We start from the raw sequence: 8,170 nt of genomic DNA, 5'->3' as shown, positions 1-8,170 counted from the left end.
TGCACAATTTCCAGGGATAGTGTAGTGACAGGTAGCGGGTGCCTGTCCCTCATGTCTGTGCAATTTCTTCAGTGTAGGCAGGCAGGCTAGACAGCTTCTGCGCAGTTTTGGATATGAGTGCAACCCCGGGTCAGTGCTCCAGTCAAATTCTCTAGTTTACCAGCGGGAGGCTTGATAGATAGGCTTGTAGAGCGCAGACTAAGATGGCTTCATGGGCAACTTCTGCATTGGTCTAGGTGACACTTAGACAAGCTGATTGCAGAATTGCACAGTGTAGACTGCTTAGAGGGCATCCTCAAGCTCTGCACAGTTATGGGCAACAATGCTTGGTCACTGAGAGTTAAGACTGTGCAGTGCAGCTCAGTGGAGGTCCGGCTAATGGAGGGTGGTTTGATCGACAGATCTTCAGAAAAATTGTCTCAAGTGTGTGAGCGAGTGAACTCGTGTATACATGACCTTGCAAACATGCACTCATCATGACTCGACGACAAGGCATCTCAAACCAACAAGACACATGCCTTAGTGTGACTGTCTAAAGGTTAAGAGCAACAAGTGCGACGCTTGAGATAAATCATTGAATGATCGTGACGACACTTGCGCAACATTGTTTACAACCTCGTGTGTGAGTGCAATAGATGTTTACATAGAGAACACAACTCAACACACAAAGACAAACCTTCAACATCACCAGAACAAGGTCGCAAGCATGAAATAACAATCAACACGTTGAAGACGACAGTTGGTCAAACAAGCGTAAAGGAGTCTAGACATGTAGAGGAAATACATGAAATTACTTTTTTGTGTTTGCACATGTGCATGTTACTGAAGACAAGATGATATGACAATGACAAGCAGTCCTGCAAACTCAAATAAGAGGTGTACTTCGAAAGGTGTTCTTTAATTACCATACTTAACCTCAAGATGATCATGCATCTAACGGAGTTTTCACGCGGTCATGGTCTTTTTCCATGACTTGGTTTCTTGGTCCTTCTCCTCAACTCCTTGGGAGTGGTCTCAGCATGTCACCTTGTCCTGTATTCACTGAGAGATAAATCAGTGCAGTTTCAGTGGGCAGTGACTACTACTAGGATGAGGCCATGGGAGGCCCATCTATGTAGTTTCTGCATGTAAGACAGATAGGGAAGCTTAGAAAACACTGCGCAATTTTGAGGCACATGACACTGTTGCGGGATGGTGTCCTGTGAGGACACCTTTACGCAATTTCTGAGTGCATTGTAGCCTGGGAAGCTGAGAGGCAATACAGTTTCTAGATGTAAGGCACTGTTGCAGGATGGGTTCCAGGAGGACACATCTGTGTAGTTTCAAGTTGCAAGGCAGACTGAGCACCTAAGGGAGAATATTGCGCAATTTCTGATGACAGTGGGTTCCGATTGAGGAAAGGACACTGGAGGAAACCACTGCCCAATTTTGGATGCCAAGGGAGGCTAGGGTCTGTGCACACTGTGCATTTCCAGCAAGAAAGGGAAAAATCTTGAGGGGTTCATAAGCAAAGTGCACAGTTCCAGGAAAATGGATGAGGCTAAGTTGCTTGGGAAATTGGCTAAGTGTGAGATTAGTGAAACATATGTAAACATTGATAAGAATCAACTATGATCACACATGAACACATAACGATACAATGTAGACCATCCAAAATGTATAAAACATACTATGCTTGATGAAACAACCTTCGTGAAAAGAGTGCATGAAGTGAGTGTGAAACATGTCTATGTGATGATGACAAACAACAATCCCTATGCCCAAAGATGACACATGCTGCATAAATATGAGAACATGAACAACTCTTAAGATCAAGGAGGGGAAACTTGAGATCATTAGCTTACCAACAAGTGACCAAGGACAATCGATCGCAGTATCCAAGGTAGGCTCCGAAATTTGCATGCGAGCCAAAATTTTGGAGAGTGGTTGTAGCCGCTAGAACAAGACTCCAGCTGCTCTCTGGAGCAATAATATAACTCCTTCACGCATTAACCAAACAAATTATTTCACACCAAATGAAATTAACCAGACTCTCATGCAAGTTGCAAGTTCGAGAGCCCTGGATGCTTTTCGCCATGCTACCTCTTTGCATTTTAAGATGAATTCATAGAGGTTAACATGTTGCAGTGATCTCATCCTAATTGAATTCGATTAAACACCACCAACTTGATGAATTTTGATGGCACAAGGGTAATCACTGATTGGTATAGTCTGAAAGTTGGAGGAGCCACATGCAGAGATTCAATGGACATGGCGGGTGCATGGCTAACATTCCTAACATTTTCTGCCTTGACCACAACGTCAAGAGATATACACATTATTTCCACCTTTAAAATCCCATCCTATAATAAACATAGGCTTTGAAAAGCTTTGATATGAAACACTGAATTAATGTCCCCGTAGATATTCTTTCAATGCCACTAATTAAGTTGGGATATAGAAACATGAGAGAGTACCTTATGGGAACATATTCCATCCTAACAAACCATTATTGACAAACTGACCAACCTCCATCCGATAGGCCATTTTATCCTACACATTTGCTTCCTTGTTTTGAATCCTTAGGACGTGTAAGAAGGACTTATGAGGAAAAGTTTCCAGTAAGTTGAGGTTTCTGCTGAAAAAAATACTTAGTTAATTGTTTTAGGGGTGATCTATTGTAAAGGTGTTAAATGGTAAGAAGGGAGTCTCCTCGATAGTTATCTTAGAGGGGTTCCTTTCTTTTGCTAGTTGAAGCCCATACATTTCTGGCATGTTGTTTGTCTTTATGTCGAGACGTCAAGAGTACCTAATTTCATGATTTCCTTTGGGATTTAAAAGTGTAACAACCTCCTCCCAAACTTACCCAAGTTAATCGATCCATTGGGGTAAATATGTGATGAAGAGTTACTATGATATGACTCAATCTCCCAAGTACAATTAAGGAACTAGAATCATTCAACCAAAACTTTACTGACCACCCTCTGGAACTACAGGGCCCCCAAGAGCTAACCGACCTCTCCAGGTGCCCAACCCTTGAGTTAAATTGAATTTTTAATGATTTGGACTCTGAGTCGCTCCCATGACAAGGCAAGCCAATGACTGTAACCCTCCAATTGCTCCCATGAGCCTGCTTCCCAGTGACTTTAGACTAAATTGCTCAGTTCTGTGCCAGTGAGCCCGAGATCTAAGCCACTTTTTAGGCTAGGATCCAGACCTTTGCCCAAAACTTAATGAAACTCTCATAAATGATAAATAACAAGGAGACAAGGCCTCTAATGCAAAACTTGAACAAGAACTTAACCTGACCCACCTTAACCATGACAAACATTTCGTCAAACATATTGTGAACATGTAATCTATAGGTCATAATTACATATCTGAACATAGGGATCTCATACTTATATGAGAATAGTCAAGAAGGTCTAATGACTTCTCTCAATATGATCTGAAAATGGGACACTAAAGGCTTCTTGTTAGCTTACAAGAACCTCTCCCACTTCCAAAGCTTAAATATTCCCAAGATCTAGTGATTAGCCAATTACGAATTAAAAAGTGCTTGAAAATAGGTGTATGCTTGTGTTTGGTTTTAAACTGTTTATGTGTTTTAAGTTTATTTGCTTGAACTGATATAAAACATATAATAGCAAATAAAGCAGCAGATACAATGCAATAACAAGCAATTTCACATAACAACAATATAATATGGAGTTCACCCAAAACTCTCGGGCTACGTCTCTTTGAGCTCTAGTCAACTCAACTAGGCTCTTTGGGATTATGGCTTAAATTCTTTTACAAGCTCCACGCTCAACTCCAGTGGTTTACACTGAACCTATGGGCTTAGAATGCCATCTTACCCCTCTGGTTGTCCTCACTCTGCAGATAGATCTAGGCTTCTCTAGACTTGACTCCTTCAATTAGCGCTTTGAGCGATCTTGCTCTAGCTTGCGCCAACTCCCTCAGAATCCTCTTAACCGTCTCTTGAATGCCTTCATCTATCTTCAACACGCTTTGGACACCAGCAACAGCTTGATCATTTCGACCCTTTGTTGTTTTGCAGCTTCACTACGGCTCCATGGCTCTTAGAAGTCTACTGTGAGCTCTCTGGCTCTGGCTCTGGCTCTTAGCTCTGGCTCTAGCTCTTGGCTCTGGCTCTGGTTCTTCGCTCTGGCTTTGGCTCTCTCTGAGCTTCTCTCGGCCTTTGCGTGCCTCTGTAGTTCACTTGACCTCCAAGCGACTCTCGACAACCTTCCAGCGACCTTTTTCAGTCCTCCAGCTCTCTCGGCAACCCTCAACTACCTTAAGCACTTATACTCTCTATAGTTTTTATCATGCATCGGTTACAGTCCTCCATCATTAAAGAACTCGACTGTTTCCTCACAAGAATCCGTTTACAAATGGAAAAGAACAGGCGGGCAGGAAAACCCAGTCGTTTTTCCTTCCTCTGGCCATGTCAGCCAAATAACGGAAATACACAGGAAATGCATGCAAAACACATCATGGGCCTTTAGCTCGGACTTCAAATATTATGGAATCAGCCCTATAAACCTATCAGGTCTGTCCAAATATCGCTTATCGCTATTGCATGGCATAATGGCCAAAAAAACCCAATACACGGATAATACACAGAAAATATGAAAATCTGGATTTCAAAACTTATGAAATCATGTCCATAATTCGAATTAGGTCCGCCTTTGTATTTGTGTATCACAAGTCGCAATCGCAATGTGCATTGGCCTTGGTATCATGGATTCGTCAACCATCGATTTCTATTGGCCCCATGGCTATATCGCAATCGGCATATCGCATATCGCTATCACAACGGCCCTGAGGGTCTTCCCTTTGCTCATGCTGATCCGCCAATCCGATCCTAACTGTTGATCAGCGACTGCTAATCCAACAACTGACACTTTGTTTCGGACGCGTAACTTGCGCGGGGATTAACCACCCAAAAAAGTGGTTTCCTCTCTCCTCCTCCATGCCACACGTCAGCCAATGTATGGATTCGGGCAGAGCCCGTCCAATACCGCTTACTACCTGAGGCCCGCTTGAAATACCGCTTACTGCCCCTTCCTTTTAGAACTCAAAAGGTTTGCCTATTTGGTTTATAAATCCGTCGGGTCCGCTGAAGGCCTTTGCGCCTGTTTTAAGTCCTTTCCCTTTGTTTATTGCGATGCGATAAAGAATTGCGATGTGATGGGTTCTAAGGGTTTTTATGTTAAAAAACACATTTTCCCTTAAGTCCCATTTATATAAGAATTTGCCTCCTTTTCAAAGGACAAAGGCAAACTTATTTTTGCGATAACTTCTTCATCCGAAGTCCATTTTAGCCCATTCAAGTTGCAGTAGATTCAAAATGAAAAGATCTACGCAATGGGGCTATTTCCAAGAGCATCCTTGGACTTTCATTTTCCTTTGTGAGGAACACTTTAGACTTAGAAGTCTATCTTAGATCCATTTTGGATCACACCTTCCCACTAAAAGAACTTTTGGTCTCCAAAAGACTGATATACTGATCTGAATAGTAAATGAGAGTACCTCACCCTCTTCTTTCAGCCTCCATACACTTGCCTTGCATAGTGCCTCTGAACCAAAGTCTCTGACCACTTTCCTTCCTTGATGTGCTAGTCCTCCTGGGAAGCGCTGTCTTCCTCCTTGATTTCATGCAGAACTCCTGCTGAGATGGTCACAAAAGGTAGTTTGAACTTCTCTTCCTTTATCATTGATCCAAGGTGGCTCAAACAAATGTGAAGTTACATCTGTTTCACAAAATTTTCATTTATACCTGTTTGAAAAACTGTCAATAACAACTGTTAACAACAACAGAAATACAGACAACAACTGGATGGATTAAACTCCTGCCTCAACAAAAGAAATAGCTTTTCACATCTTGTGAATACCTCCATGTCTTACATCTACATACAAATGATGGACTAGATAACAAGCCCACAAAACATGCCTTTAAAACAAATGACCCTTCAAGTCAAGTATGTAGAAAAAGACCTTTAGGACTCTTTTTCAAAAGATAACCACTTCATCATCATCTCCATCTTGGAGACCAAGTTAACTTCTCCCAATTCAAAATTGCATTACATGCATGTCAAAGAAATCAACCCTTAAAGTTAATCACACACACATGCTCAAAAACAAGGAAATCATCAACATCCCTGTGTTCATGCACATCAAGCTCATGCATGCATTCCATCTTTCAACTTTGGCTTAAGCACACTGTACTTTCGAAGTTGAAATGAAATATAATGTTGCAGCAACAAAGTGAGTCTCCTACACAAATTCTCCATTCACCTTCTTGGTAAAATCCTGCAACTTGCATTCCATTAACAAAGAAATGAAAATAGATGCATCAAATAGACGTGCAATCTTAATTGGATAAGAACTCTAACCATTTCTTACCAATCCATTTCAAAGGTGCTACCTTTGTCTGCACATCAACATCATCATCTGAATCATCTTGAAACACATCATCCATGGAAACTTCCTTTCCATTTCTGCCATCTTCTCTTTCCACCTTCTTCAGCTTTCGTGGAAACATTGTTGGATTCAGAGTCCAACACTTTTCAGCAAGATGCCCTTGCTTATGGCAGTAAGTGCAACACATGTGCATCCTCTTGACAGCATGATTTGCCTTGTCCAATGGACCTTTGGCTTCTTACTTCCTTTCCTTCAAAAGTTTCTTGCATGTGGCTATCCTCTTCCAACATCTAGAAACATGATGGTTATCCAAACCACAAAAGGAACATGCAATTTTTTTCCAATGCTTATATGGAAATTTACCATGCTGAACAAAATCAAAAGGATTATGATTAGAACTAGATTTATACCTTTCTCTTTCACCTTTATTGCCTTCATGAGGAGGTGAATTAAATGAAGAAGTGGCTCCCTTTGGAACACCATCAATTTATTCAAGGCTTTTAGAGTTTCCACAACTCTCTGGTTCAAGTGTGTGCTTTTGAACACCTGTATCCTACAAATGATGTTTCAAGCTATTGCATTCCTCCTAAATACAATCTTCACACTCTTGAGGTAGAAGACCTGAAATGGAACTCCTTCTTGGGACTATTTCAATTGTCTTCATGGCAGCTTTGGAACTTCCTCCATAAGACTGTCCATAGCCAAGACCCAAATACTTAAGCCTTTCCTCAACCATTATTGGCTCAACAATAGCTTGTGCGTGTTTACCCAATCCTTTTCCCTCATAGCCCATCTTGGACATTAACTTGGAACCTATGCCTCTGGTATGCTTTTCAAAAGAACCAAGACAAGCATTCTTAGAATAATTTAAAGACAAATAGGAATTGTTTACCTCTTCTTCAAGCTGATACTTGACTAAGGCTTCTTTGGCAACAAAGAGCTGTGACTCCAACTCATGCATCCTTTTCAGGTTCATATTTGCAATATGAAGTTGCCTCTCCATTTCCTGCAATTTGTTAGAAACCAACTGCTTCTCTTCCTCCACGGAATTCAACTGCTCTCTAAGTATGTTGCTCTTCCTTCCATCCTCATACATTTCTCTCACCATATCCATCATGGTGGACAAGTCTTGCTTCATGTCTTCATCAAAGACTCTTGTGAAGAAATAAGAATTTGAGGACCCACTTGTAGAAGTTGTCATCATGCCAATAAACAAAAGAACTTCAAACAAGATTAATAAAGAACTTATTTAGCAACCTTTTGCAACAAACCTATTGTGCTTCAAGGATTGCTTTGAGGTCCTTTGGGATAAGAAGAATGCCTTCAGCCCTTCTTCCTTCTTGTCTTTCCTAGACTGAGCTATCAATAGCTTTCCCTTCACCTTTGCAAACTCAAACAATAGTTAGTCTGCAAACAAGCATACATCAATCAGACAATCAATCCTTGACTGCCCAAACACCTTTCAACCAAGCAATCTTTGCTTGGTCAATCAAGCATTCTGATCTGATACCACTTGCTCTGGTATAACCAGCTTTGATATCACCTTCTTGAAGGTGGGGTTAACCAATCTTAGGCTCTGATACCACCTGATATGAAAATGGGGCTCTAAAGGCTTCTTGTCAGCTTACAAGAACCTCTCCCACTTCCAAAGCTTAAAGATTCCCAAGATCTAGTGATTAGCCAATTACGGAATTAAAAAGTGCTTGAAAATAGGCGTATGCTTGTGTTTGGTTTTAATTTTTTATGTGTTTTAAGTTTATTT

The sequence above is a fragment of the Pinus tabuliformis genome, chromosome 1_1 (genome assembly GCF_031772625.1).
Source record: "Pinus tabuliformis cultivar Carrire ecotype Pingquan chromosome 1_1, CPIR1, whole genome shotgun sequence".
Classification (NCBI taxonomy): domain Eukaryota; kingdom Viridiplantae; phylum Streptophyta; class Pinopsida; order Pinales; family Pinaceae; genus Pinus; species Pinus tabuliformis.
The sequence above is the reverse complement of the archived record's forward strand: the minus strand, read 5'-3'. Positions refer to the sequence as shown.